This window comes from Gadus chalcogrammus, chromosome 9 (assembly GCF_026213295.1).
Source record: "Gadus chalcogrammus isolate NIFS_2021 chromosome 9, NIFS_Gcha_1.0, whole genome shotgun sequence".
Taxonomy (NCBI): domain Eukaryota; kingdom Metazoa; phylum Chordata; class Actinopteri; order Gadiformes; family Gadidae; genus Gadus; species Gadus chalcogrammus.
The window spans coordinates 24,269,558-24,283,092 of record NC_079420.1 but is presented as its reverse complement, the minus strand read 5'-3'; the positions used below and the strand labels follow the sequence as shown (position 1 = coordinate 24,283,092).

At 40.3% G+C, this 13,535-nt stretch overlaps 1 protein-coding gene and 1 pseudogene across 8 annotated transcripts in view; one reads left to right on the top strand and one right to left on the bottom strand.

Moving 5' to 3' along the window:
• The window catches only part of LOC130388607 (pleckstrin homology domain-containing family A member 7-like), a 153,130-nt gene that overhangs the window by 123,021 nt on the left and 16,574 nt on the right, over positions 1-13,535 (bottom strand). The window lies entirely within an intron of this gene.
• Positions 3,114-3,228, top strand: LOC130389866 (5S ribosomal RNA; annotated as a pseudogene).

Below are 13,535 nucleotides of genomic sequence, written 5' to 3'. Positions count from 1 at the left end.
TATCAGTTGGTAGCCCTGTAGTAATTTATGGCCACCTGTGCTGTGGCCTGGGGCCATATTTGATGCCAATAAATTGAAGTAGAGCAAAGATAGAGGTTTAGTAGAGGTAGGTTTAGGCAGTGTCCAAATATAAACTATTAATTCAATGCATACAAATGCAAAAAAAAAAATGATGAGACACAAGCAGGTTGATTTCTTGAGAAAACAATGTTCAATTTGGACAAAAAAATGTTATTCTACCAAGCAAAAACTATGAGAATTGCACCATACGGCCACCAGATGGTGACAAAGAATATATTCTGATTGAAGGCGATTTACCTGTGAAATCCTCTTTTAGCTACTATACATTGATTATAAACACCATATGCAAAATGGTGCCCAGATACCGGATAACCTATTTATGGTGATTTTATGCGATCTAACACATCTTTGATGGAAAAATGCCCATTGTAGTTGACGGCTCAGGCTCTGCACCATCTCCTTCCAAAAGTTCTGGTAGAACACAGTAAGACTGTGGATCCAACAAGGGATCAAACTAAATGTTAATCCTATCCAACAGTCCAATAATATCATACACTGGGCCACTACTAGCCATGGGTGGCGTTAGGGGGGGCTAACTCACTAAGAATACAATCATTAATGTCTCAGAAAATATTAATTATTCAGTCATTGGGCCCCTTTTTTAACGGTCTAAGGGTGCACTCACACTAGGCCATCTGGCCGTGGCCGTAGCCGTTTTCACACCTAACCCTGCTCATATCTGCCAGTGTGAGTGTGGCCAGTCTGGCCAGGCCAGGCCAACTTGGCCACTTGGGAGAGTTGTGCTGCTACGGAACGGGCCGCCACGGTACAGATGCTAATGAGCCGACACGCGCACACGCACGGCTACGCAACCTGAGCTGGATGACGGATAGTCCATGCGACGAACATGGACATAATAAAGGCGATGAGCCGTCTTTTCTATTAAACGGTAAACATGCCGTCAAGCGGTTCAACTGTTGGTTCACGTTGGTCCCATAGAGAAGTCGAGTGTCTGTTAGCCATTTGGGCAGACGATAAGCAACAGACTCAGCAAAGTGCGAACTGTGTTCTCTGTGTTGTTGTCCATTGTTGTTAAATCTCTGACTGGCGGCAGACTTTATTATGGTCCATGCAGCGGACGCTTGGTGATGACGTGTTACGACGTGATGACGTATGTACAAGAGCCTATCGTGGCCAGGCCACAGTTGCGACGGCCAAAGGCCACGGCCAGATGGCCTAGTGTGAGTGCAGGCCAGAGAACAATGGGGCCAGTTGAGCACGGTTAGCTGTGAAAACGGCCAACGGCCACGGCCAGATGGCCTAGTGTGAGTGCACCCTGAAAAGCAAGTGAGAAGCACAAAGCGCAAGTAGCTTTGTGGGCGGTTCTATGGCGATCATGTTGCTATTTTACCGGTGCATAAATGGCTCTTGCGCCCAGTGCAAATCTAAAAAGGGTTGGTCTGAAGTAGCCTAATTAGTTTGGGCGTAACGGGCAATAAACCAATGAGAGTGCCATCTCCCATCCCCTTTAAGAGCCATGAGCGCATTTGAATCTGACGAGTTGATATTTTGACAGAGCGTTTGCAGTCTCTGATGAGGCAGATGCATGACCACATGGATTTCAAACTTCAAATGGCTCAGTTTATGCCCAAATAATATGGCCTAATTCACACATGGAATAGCGTTTTCTTCCACAACTTCAGAAACACTGTTATTTAGATAGATTAAGCCACATAGATTAAGACCTAAAGAAACGTTTAATTTTTTTAAATCAAGTAAAGGGATTTGAACAAAAGTTCAAAAGTCTAAATGGAGTAAACATGCACACCATTTAAGAAAATGTAAATGGTTGGAAATAAATAAAGTGACAGCTGAATGAAAAGTGCAAAGCACTGCTAAAAATACAGAAATGTAAAATTGAAGAATCTGAAAGGTCAAATGTATTGCCATGCACTACTGCTGGTGTGCGTGTGTGCGTGTGTGCGTGCGTGCGTGCGTGCGTGCGTGCGTGCGTGCGTGCGTGCGTGCGTGCGTGCGTGCGTGCGTGCGTGCGTGCGTGCGTGCGTGCGTGCGTGCGTGTGTGAGAGAGAATCACTTTGTTAAAATGGGTGCTTCTGAAAATCCTCAACTCGATAGATATGTTTCTCGATGGATACAAATTGTTTCACTGTAAATTCCACTATTCTGCTGGTTATTCCAGAGTATGACTTCCTGTCTGTTTAGTCTTCAATTGACCAACCATCACCATAGCCCAATACAGCGGGAAAATCAGCCCAATCTGGCCACACTGCCTGAACGTCCTCCAAAAGTAGCCCAATCTGGCGGGAAAAACTGCCCAATCTGGCAACACTGCTGAACGGACATTCAGCAGTGTTGCCAGATTGGGCAGTTTTTCACGCTCCAGCATCAATGTAAATCAATGTGACCGAACTGAAAATGAAACCGGTATGAAACTAAGACTGTGATTCTGAAGAAAGTTTAAATGATATCGAAACAGTTGAAAAATTATTGAGTTACGATGTCTTAAGAAGTAGGAGTGTAAGAATGGGCAGACGTCTTCAATTAAAACAGCTGAAAACGAAGCCAGAATGAAACTAAAACTGTGATTCTGAAGAAAGTTTAAATGATATCGAAATTCCATTTGCCGTAATTTTCGGACTATAAGCCGCGCCTTTTTTCCCATTTTTTGATTCTGCGTCTTGTATAACGGTGCGGCTAATCTATGGATTTTACAGCTAACGGCCTCTAGGGGACAGGTTACAGTCCACCAACTTTAACTCTATGGAATCTATGACCGGTCCGCGCCCCCCCACCTTTAAGCGGCGGGCTCCAGTGCGGCTTATATATGTACACATCTTTCAATTTAGCTGCTGCGGCTTATACTCCGGTGCGCCTTATAGTGCGGAAAATACGGTAGATATTATTGAAGATACAAGTGGGTAGATTTGTACGAAAAAAAAAACGTATGACGAACAATAGTTGAGCGCTGCATGCAGCACTCACCTAATAATAAATAAATCAGGATGACCACTATCACTCCCGCTCAGTGTGCGCAAATGACCAAATGCTAAATTTCATAAAAAGGAGACCACAATTATGAATTACCATGAACACGCCCGATCTCGTCTGATCTCAGAAGCTAAGCATGGTCGGGCCTGGTTAATACTTGGATGGGAGATCGCCTGGGAATACCGGGTTCTGTAAGTAGTGTGAGGGTTTGGCCAATAGGTGGCACTCTTCCCTCTCGCCTTAACAATCAATCAATCAATCCCGATGCCCCAGTGCATTGACTTGGATACTGTGCTGTGGAAGGCACCTTCCTTCGGAAGAGACTTAAAACCGAGGTCCTGACTCACTGAGGTCATAAAAGATCCCGGGCACTTATTGCATAGAGTAGGGGATTCCCTGGTGTCCTGGCTAAAACTGCCGAACCAGGCTCATTCAATCTTAATATTTATTTCAGGACAATGCACATTAATAAACATGTACAGCAGTACACGTAAATGTGCCAGATTTTAGCCCAGGGGCTAATTTCCATCTGTAGTCCATTAAGCAGGTTGATGTTACAGTACAATCTGGCCCCCTAATCATCCTCCTGTAAAATTGGCTGACACTAGGGCTGAACGATCTATCGTTTTCGACCGAAAATCGCGATCTCAAGCATTACGATTTTGGGATCGTCAAAGGTTTTTTTTTTTTTTTTACAAAAGTGCAATTATTTTGATGCTGATGAGCCATTGAAGCAAGTTTACTTAAGAAAGAGGGCTCCCTTTTTATTTGACTTTTTTGGTTGTTGTTTCTTAGGTACTTGAATAAACAGTCTTGCATTTGAAATCTGTTGCCAGCAGTTTTCATTATTGCATTACCTTAATGGAATTCATTGGTTATATTAATTTATACTGAAACTTGATTTAAAGAAAATAAATCGTGGTTGAAATCGAAACCGCAATCTCTACCAGAAAAATCGCAATTTCAATTTTTTCTTAAAATCGTTCAGCCCTAGCTGACACATTAATTTCCTCACCCTCCATCTCAAGCTGATGTGTGGTGAGCGTTCTGGCGCAGATTGGCTGCCGTGCATCACCCAAGTGGGTGCCACACTGGTGGTGGTGAGTGAGGTTCCCCCTACTGAGCAACTACTGAGACTATGCAAACGCATGACATAACTTTAGACAATGCAGAAAGTATTTTGGAGTCACAGCGTTCTAATGCGGCATCGCAGAGGGATCAGTGTGAGAAGAACGAAAATGCAGAGATACTCGCCTACATGAGGTGACCAAAAGGATAAAAAAACTTGAATTGATAGACATTTTGAATTTAGACATTTTAATATATTGTTCACTCATTATATGCCTACATGTATGTAGTCGGAAAATCAGTTAGTAAATCACATTTGAGAAATCCCCTTGCTTATGTCGGATATTTTTGGCAGGGGGAGAGCACGTGTTGGGGTTGGGTTAGTTGAGGTATAGTGCCCAGGGGCACCACATTGTTTTAATACGGGCCTGACTAAGGGGAGATATATGGAGACGTGGGTCCAGAACTGCTCTAATCAAACATGACACTTTATTTTATTTTTTTTACCTTTATTTTACCAGGAATTATCCCATTGAGATTCAGTATCTATTTTACAAATGAGTCCTGCTAAGACAGCAGCATATAGTTACACATAAAGTATAAAATAAACAACAGACAATATAAAACAGAAAACAGAAAAAGACTATTTGCAATTTAACATCGTCTCAACATGATCACCAGCAACGTTCATTATTAGCATATGTGCATTTAGTACTCAAATATTCCTTTATCCTAGTTTTAAACTGTTTCAATATTAAAATGCAGTCTACTTTTAGATGACTGCAGTTTATACCAGGATGTGGGTGCAAACACTTTAAAGGCACTCTCACCGAAGACAGTTCGCGTTCTGGGAATGTCACATGATTTGCCCATATGATCGAAGATTAAAATTCCTGGTGCTGACTTTAGGAGTCAGTAGAGAACATATGTAAGGCGGAAGTTCAAATAATGTGGCCTTAAAAAGAAAAATATACCAATGTCTTTTTCTCACACTAAAAGGGAAACAGCATTTGTTTCCATAATAAAAACCCAACTTTACTCTAAGTTTTTTTGTTAGACACTCAATGTGATGTTTAAAGGACAGATTTCCTTCTAAGAAGAAACCAAGATATTGGTAGACTGGAACTTCTTCAATTACTCTCTTACCTAGTGCAACAATCTGACAAGCATCGTCTGTTTTCCTTGATTTTGAGAAGCACATCATTTTAGTTTTGTCAGAGTTTAGTACAAGTCTCAATTTGTGGAGATTCCCCTGAATAGTATTAAAAGCAGATTGTAGTTTTTCTGTGTCACTTCCCAAGGATGAGGCAGAGCAATACAAAACGGTGTTATCCGCATAAAAATGACACTTTGCTTTTGTAAAATTGTGACATATGTCATTGATATAAATAGTAAATAAAATGGGACCCTAAACGGACCCCTGGGGGACACCATTTTGTATAAGTAAGGAGTTTGAGGACACACCATCAACCTGAACACTTTGTGTTCGGACCCCCCAAAGTAGTTTGGGAAAGAGTGGTCAACTCCTTGTCAAACGCCTTTGACAGATCCATGAATAGCGCAGCACAATATTCTTCAGAATCAATTGCACATATATGAAATCATTTAACACTTTCATAGTGGCAGTGACAGTGCTGCGTTTTTTTTACGAAATCCGGACTGCAAATCATTTAAGATGTTATTTGTTGCTAAATAATCTTTCAACTGGACAATTATAAGCCCTTCTAAAACCTTGGCTAAAACAGATAGTTTAGATATTGGCCTATAATTATTTGTATTTGATCAGTCTCCACCCTTTAATGACGGAGTGACATATGCAGATTTCCATACACTAGGTACTTCTCCAGTTTCAATTGCAAGGTTGAAAATGTGTGTCAAAGGTTCCAGCAATATGTTCAGCAGAAATTTTTAAAAAGTATGGATCCAACCCATCAGGACCAGAGGATTTCTTGGCATTTAATTTTATAATAGCATCAATTACCTCCTTTGTTGTAATTGGGACAAGATCAAAATCGAAAGGTGCATTATTCCTAGACCAAGGGTAATCCTCTTGTCTCATCTAATGTTGTGCTGCATGCTCAAACAACAAACCAGAAGACATAAAATGCTGGTTCAGGGAATCTAGCGTACTTTTTTTGTATTTTTTTCATCATAGTTCAGTTCATTTGGGAGCACATTTGGGGCATTGGGGGCATCCGTGGCATAATGGTGAAGGAGTTGGACTGGTAACTGGAGGGTGGCCAGTTCGAATCCTGAAAAAATTGAGCAAGGCCTTGAGCAAGGCATCTGAAACCCCCACCTGCTCACCGGGCGCTGCACCGCGGCAGCCCACTGCTCCGGTAGTGCCGGTGTGCCACCATGTGTGTGCCCTCATGTGTGTGCCCCCATGTGTGTGCCCCCATGTGTGTGCCTCCATGTGTGTGCCCCCATGTGTGTGGACCTCTGTGTGTGTATGTGTTCACCGGCTACCCGGATGGGTCAAAAGCAGAGAAAGAATTTCCCCCTAAAAAGGGATGAATAAAGGACTTAACTTAACACATTATCCCTAGTTCCTTGGGACAGTGATTTTATAATTTTCCAAAATTTAGAAGGGTTATCTGAACTATCACATATTTCATTGACATAAAAATCTGATTTAGCGTTACGTATTTGAGAGACACATTTGTTCCTCAGATGACTAGTTTTGGATTTCTTTACAGTTGCCCAAGCAAGATCACGCTCATGGATTAGATCATACAATTGCTCTGAAAACCACAGATTATCCCGCCCTTTAAGTTTATGTGTCCTAAGAGGAGTATGCGTGTTTATAATGTCCAAAAATAATTATTTAAAATATTGCATTGATAGTTTACCCTGGTCCAGTCAGAAAGATTAAGAATCTTTTAAAGGCACCCAGTGCAACTTTCGAGGCTTAAAAATAAACATTCAATTTCTAGTCTTTTTTACACGTAGTATGTTTCAATAACTCCATACCATTACATACCGACATTCAAGCAGCAAAGATGAGACGTCGTTGTGTGGTGAGAACTGATAGAAAATCGATAACAACAACAATGCCGCCATTTTCTTTATTTTTTGTAACCTACAATAAATAAAGCAGGCTTCCAGTCAATGGAAAAATGGCTTCTCCCCACCGGCGATTGTTGTTGTTTACGATTTTCTATCAGTTCTCACCACACAGCGACGTCTCATCTTTGCTCCTTGAATGTCGATATGTAATGGTATGCAGTTATTGAAACTTACTACGTGTAAAAAAGACTAGAAATGTAATGTTTATTTTTCATTGAATGTTTACATAAAGTTGCACTGGGTGCCTTTAAGGAAGCTGGTTCACAGAACGACTTAAGATTTCTTCTTACTATAATACGCGGGTTACATTTAGATAAACTAGTATCTCTCACACCAGCAATAACGCAGTGGTCGCTCAAATCATTAGCAAAAACAGCAGTAGCTTTGAATTTCTGCGGCACATTGGTTAAAAACAAATCAAGCAGTGTAGACTTTTCAGGATGTTTAGGGTTTCGCAGGCGAGTAGGCGAGTCTATAAATTGGGTCAAGTTCGCTGAGTCACAAAAAGATTTGAATAAATCAGATGCAGGAGTAAGCCAGTCCCAGTATAAGTCAACCAGTAAAACCAGTTCGATATAGATAATAGATGACAAACAATCGGACAATGAGGACAATGTAAAAACACAATTCAATAAAATTAAATTTTCAATACTAACAGTTCAAATTGTTTAGGCACAGACTTCGACATAGACACTTGAAACGCTCTGGCAGAACTTCTCCAATGATTTGGACAATATAGGAATCAAACAAATCAGTGTTGGCAGCATTTAGCTTATCACCCAAATAAGATGAATGCTTTAATGCTTTACCAGGCTTTTGGTCGTTTCTTAAAAATGGAAGTTGAGTCATTCTTCATGCTTCATATTTGTAATGCAACATGGTCCATAAACTACATTACTTGTCAGTAAATAGCGTAGTGTAAATCTTTATAAAATCATTTCAACGTGGTGTATTTTGCGGCCCCTTCTCAGCATCTCAGTGATACTCTGCCTCCTTCACTACTCGGATGCGAAATGTGTCAAGAATAATACAACATTGATTTAATTTACTGCCGACATTGTGAAGTAGAAAATGCATTTCCTGCAGAAAATGCGGTGAGTGCTGTAGTGCAAAGTGAGGTTGAAAATATTTTTGGGTAAAGCCAAATAGTTTAAGGCGTAAAGAACTGTTAAAATCAAGTTCTTAAATCAAGTGACAGGTTTTGAACAGTCTAAATGGATGGAACAATGTAAACATGAACACCATATAAAAAATTTAAATGGTTGCGAACAAATAAGGTGAAGGGTTAAACAAATAGCTAATGTGATCAAGTTTGAATACATTTGAGATCAAATATAGAATAGCTGAGCTTTTCTGATAGTGTGCGTGCGTGCGTGTGAGAGAGTGAGAGTGAGAGAGAGCGTGTGTCTGTGCTAGTAACTTTGAAAAAGTATGTTATTGAGGCTTATACCATTGGACTCCATTGAGTCTGAGCTTTCAACTGGCATATCGTTTGTGGAGATAGCATGACGTGAAAAAGATTGCTTAAGCATTGTTGTTAGCATTCAGCTTCTACCGGGAGCAAAACCGCATATGTACCTAGCCTCTAGCCATATAAACAGGGGTCCAAACAGACAAACGCCCGCTATATAACAATCATATTTCCAATCGATTCAATCATTTTAGCGCCAGTGTAAAATAAAATACCTTACAGTTTAAGCTTGACATTGTGTTTCTAGGTTAAATATTTACGTTGTTTAGGCTCCGCATTGGTTAGCTTTTGTGACAGCCACCTTGGTCTAGATCGTCATCTCACATTTCCTCATGCTCTAGCCTCAATGTAAGTAAATGAGACCAAAGTATACAAAGCTGCTACAACATTAAACTGTTAAACTGTGATTCTGAAAAAAGTATAAATGATATTGAAAATCTGTTTGTGTATATACGTCTGAGTGTGTTGATTTTTTAAAAGTTTGAGCCAAGGTTAACGGTTAAAAACTGATCAAGTTATGAAGTCTTAGGTAGTTGAAGTGTCAGAGAAATGCAATTGACTTTCATTGTGAAATAAATTAAATATTTGTAAAATTCAAATAGAAGAGCGTGATTCCGAGCTTCTTTTTTTTTAAACGAGTAGGGTACAAAAGTTTGTAGAGAATAATTAAGCAAGAAAGAATAAAACCTAAGAAGAACAATAGTTGAGCGAATGCAGCACTCACCTAAAGATAGGTGATCACGACCTTGTGATGTTACTGTTTTATGTTGTTGTTGTTATTGAGTGTGGCAGTCTATTTTAAAGCGATCCCGAATATGCATAATGTAGCATTTGAGGGGGAATGAAATTGACACTGAAATCACACGTTTTGCTTATTGAACACTTGTAATACATGAGTTACTACAATTTATTTTAGGAATCCCAATTGTGTGACACAAATGATGCCAAGGCTACTAGCTAATCAATAACTACTGTTTTATCATTGATTACAGTCCCTCTATGTGTTCTAAAAGGCTTGCTTTAAAAGGTTTTGGTGACAAAAAAAACCTCAACATACATACAAACATAAAATATCTATGAAAGGAAAATAGGAAAGAAATCATATTTCTTAACACAAAGCAAATTAGGAAGACTGTAGACGAGTGGAAAATAAATGATTGACCAGACCCCTGGCTTGGAGTTACTCATTGACACGTTTCTGGATCCTACGAGGCACACCACCGCTCAGGGATCAGGGGAGCACAACAATGTCCTCCAGTCTTCAGATAAAACGTTGTGAGAGCCTGAAGGCTGTATCATTAAGAACATAAAGAGAGACTGTCCTTGGGTGACATTTACAGCTCGGCTAGACCTTAGAATTCCTTCTGTAACCAGAGTCAAACAAAGAACTGGTTGGTATGGTGTTTTGTCGGTTAAGTGATGGTAAAGGTAACCCTGTTATCCTTATCTATCCTAATCCACCTGTTGTATGAGGATGTTTGTGGTAGCAATTGCATTCAGTCACTTAGCAGATGCCCAGGTGACTTCTGTCTGACAACAATCACAATTGGAACTAAAAATGGAGGGACTATTAGGGACGGGTCAGAATAATCAGAATATAGATTATGCGGAGGTGGTACCATGAACTCCTTAGCGTAGCGACCTGGGTTAAATTCCTCTGACTTTGCTGCATCTCTTCCTCTCTCTCTCTCCCATATCTCTCTCTTTCATGTCTCACTCACTCTGTACTGTAATAAAAGCGTACAATCTGCTAAAAAAGAATCTTGAAAAGATAATATTAGGTTACTAGATTCCCATGGTTCAAAATATATAACATTTGGAACATTAATTTATTTTTCCATTCATGACTTTTTGTAATGAGGCATAAATGTTTGTTTAAATGCAATTTACCAACAATCATATGGCAGTGTGTTATTTAACAGTATTTGACTTTAAAACTATTATTTGGAATGCAAAATTAGTTTTCTTTGTTTGCATTTGTAGATGAACATGCAAAATGTCCTGCGTTGTGACCATAACAAGGTCACAACGACACAACACCTCAAATGTAAATTAGAAAGACTAGTAAATTAGTAACATAAAGCAGAGATGTTTGGAGCAGCTAATACATGCCCTGGCATTATTTTGTATGTATTTACTTAGGTTTTCAAAATGCTAAAAGTAATAAAATAATATTTACAGTAAATTTAGTTTTGAAACACAAATGCTTTCCTGCGGTCGATATTTGGACTGGCAGTTACGACAGCCATAGGGGCCTTTTAGCTAAGCCCCCTACCAGGAAGTCCCCCAGGGTGACCAGATACGTTTGTGTGGGACAATGTGGGACACCAATGAATCGAGGTAGTCTAAAATAACATTTATATTCTGCCCCTTTGCTTATAACATTACTATGCTTTGCAATCTGGTTGATTCAGTAGCACATGACAGCCTGCATATACAAATTTAACAAATATATCTTATTTAAATTGAACTTTTCCAAGTTATCTCAGGTGAGAAAACATAGTAAGCAGGGAGCTTTCATGCTATTTCACAGTGCCTCAAGTCACACACCTGACTGGATGCAATCAAACAGAACACACAGTCAAGGCCACAATTGTTATTTAAAGTAATGTATTTTAATGTGCCTTTTCTCCAACAACAGAGAGCAACAACCTAACCCCAACACAACTCAAAGCACCACAAGTGTTTGTTTTAAGTACATATGCTGATTATCTGAACAAAACAAACACACTAAACATAACACACTCAGCTCAGAATCACATAACACACATAAAGGAAATAAATGCGTTTTAAAAAAATCTGCATTTACTGGACAATGACAACTAAAGGCACACCCGGTTATACAATTAGGAATAGGCACTACATAAAATGTAGTGCCAGAAATACAAATCAAAACTGGTCAGGAGGAAACAAAAACTTTTGTTACTAAACATAGTAACACAATCAATGCTCTTCCAGTGCCAAGGACAACACCTGGCTGGATTTTTTTCAAAGTTTTGTCCATCAAAAGTCTTTCAGTTCTCTCCATCACAGCAACAACTGCAGGCAGGCCGGGCCCACACAGACAATGCACTTTCAGCACCACAGAAAGCACCTGCCGGTGAAACACAAGAATATAAAACTCAAATCTAGCACCATATTGTGAGCTCAGTGCTCTCAATATTTGTATCTATATCTTAGACAATGTATATCTCACCTTTGGATGTCTACTTGGGTCTATACTTTTTACTTGAGTGTGCAGCTTCTAATAAGGCCTTCTGCTTAAGTGCATAGCTGTAGCATTCGTTAGAACTGTATTCAAAGTTGGTCTTGACTTGAATTTCACTCAAGGGAAAACACTCTTTCTACAGAAGCATTGGTTATGGGGATGCTGAAGGGAAAGGATGCAACAGCAGTCAGATTTCGTGTCTTTGTGTCTTTTAAGCATGATTAACTACTCCGGAACAGGAGCTCTTCTCCACAATTTCCTGCTGGCGTGGCAGAGTAATACAGTACTTCTCATACAGTTCATCCATGTCCAGTTCCCCCCTATCTGTAGGGCTTCCACGGCATCACTGAGCTGGGAGAAAGCTACTCTTCAGCGCCAAGCATGCAACATTCTTCTGATGGTTGTTGTCTGTGAAGTTATACCATTTTTCCAGGTAGTTGAGTGCAGTATTGTAGACGTTGGAAAAATCTTGTTTGACTGTTGATGCCTTTTGGTCAGGAAACTGTTAGCCCTGGTCTCTATTCCAAAGAAGGAATCACTTAGTCGCTGTTGGAGCTTTTTCTTGAGAGTGAGCATTATGTCATATAGCTTGCAGATGGTCCCATCCTGTCCCTCCAACAGCAGCACAACATCATGGAAGATCTTCAGTATGTTGTTGAGGAATGCCAGGTAGGCCTGTAGCTTAAAGGAGCATTTCACCGGTGGAGGCATGAATATGTATTGAAATTGGGTCCTTTATGAAGTCGAATAATAAAATAAAATTCTAATTTGGTGCCGTCTTGACCGAGAAAAGGCAGAAAGGGACTTTTTGGCGCTCCCACCATGCACCACCATGCCCAGCTTCGCTGGCCACTCCCGCTTATCTAGATCTCCACCTATCGGACACCTCGCTGTTCCATCTACCAAGCTGATACCGCAAGACTGCTTGAAAATCATTTCACACAACATTTCTGGTGAAGAGTATTAGTTGGGGAACTCAGTGAATTAGTCCTCGTTTGTATTTCTTTCGAAATGGTGAACTTTTGCATGGTGCCATCTTCTATGTCAGATCCAGTACCTTCCGCCATTGTACTTCAGTTTTATTAACAGCCTCTGTTAGCTTAGCTTCAGACGCTGTGGATGTTAGTTTCTGCGTGTGAAGTCCCACCCACTGGCACTGCTCTAATAGGTCTGTAGCGTCAGTGGGTCCCACCCCCTATAGAGGGGTGGGACTAGTGCTTGTAGTCTTACGAGAATCCTCCCCTCTTACACTTCCTATTTACTTCTACGCAAAAATCGCCATATTGCGTCATCTTAAACAGGAAGTGTTGGAGATCGATACGGATCCCTCCAGTCTCTCCAGAAAATAAGGGAATGAGGCACGGCCATTAAAAAATATGAGTGTGTTTCTAACGATACAAAGCTTTATGGAAATGGGTGAAGTTTCCCTTTAAGGGGTTGCCCTCACCCTCCTGATCCTGACTTTAAAGTACACATGCAAAATAAATATTAAGGACTTCAAATTTACTGTTACACATTTGTGACTTTAGTGTACGCATAAAAAATCTGCAGTTACAGGTGCTAAAGACTTTTGCTACAATAACACCTTCATAAAAGGTGTTCACAAACTTCGGCTAAGAAAAGGGTAGAGGGAATGCTGGGAGAGCTGGCAGAGACCTTCCAGCGTCATCTGGAGTCAATTCCATCCGA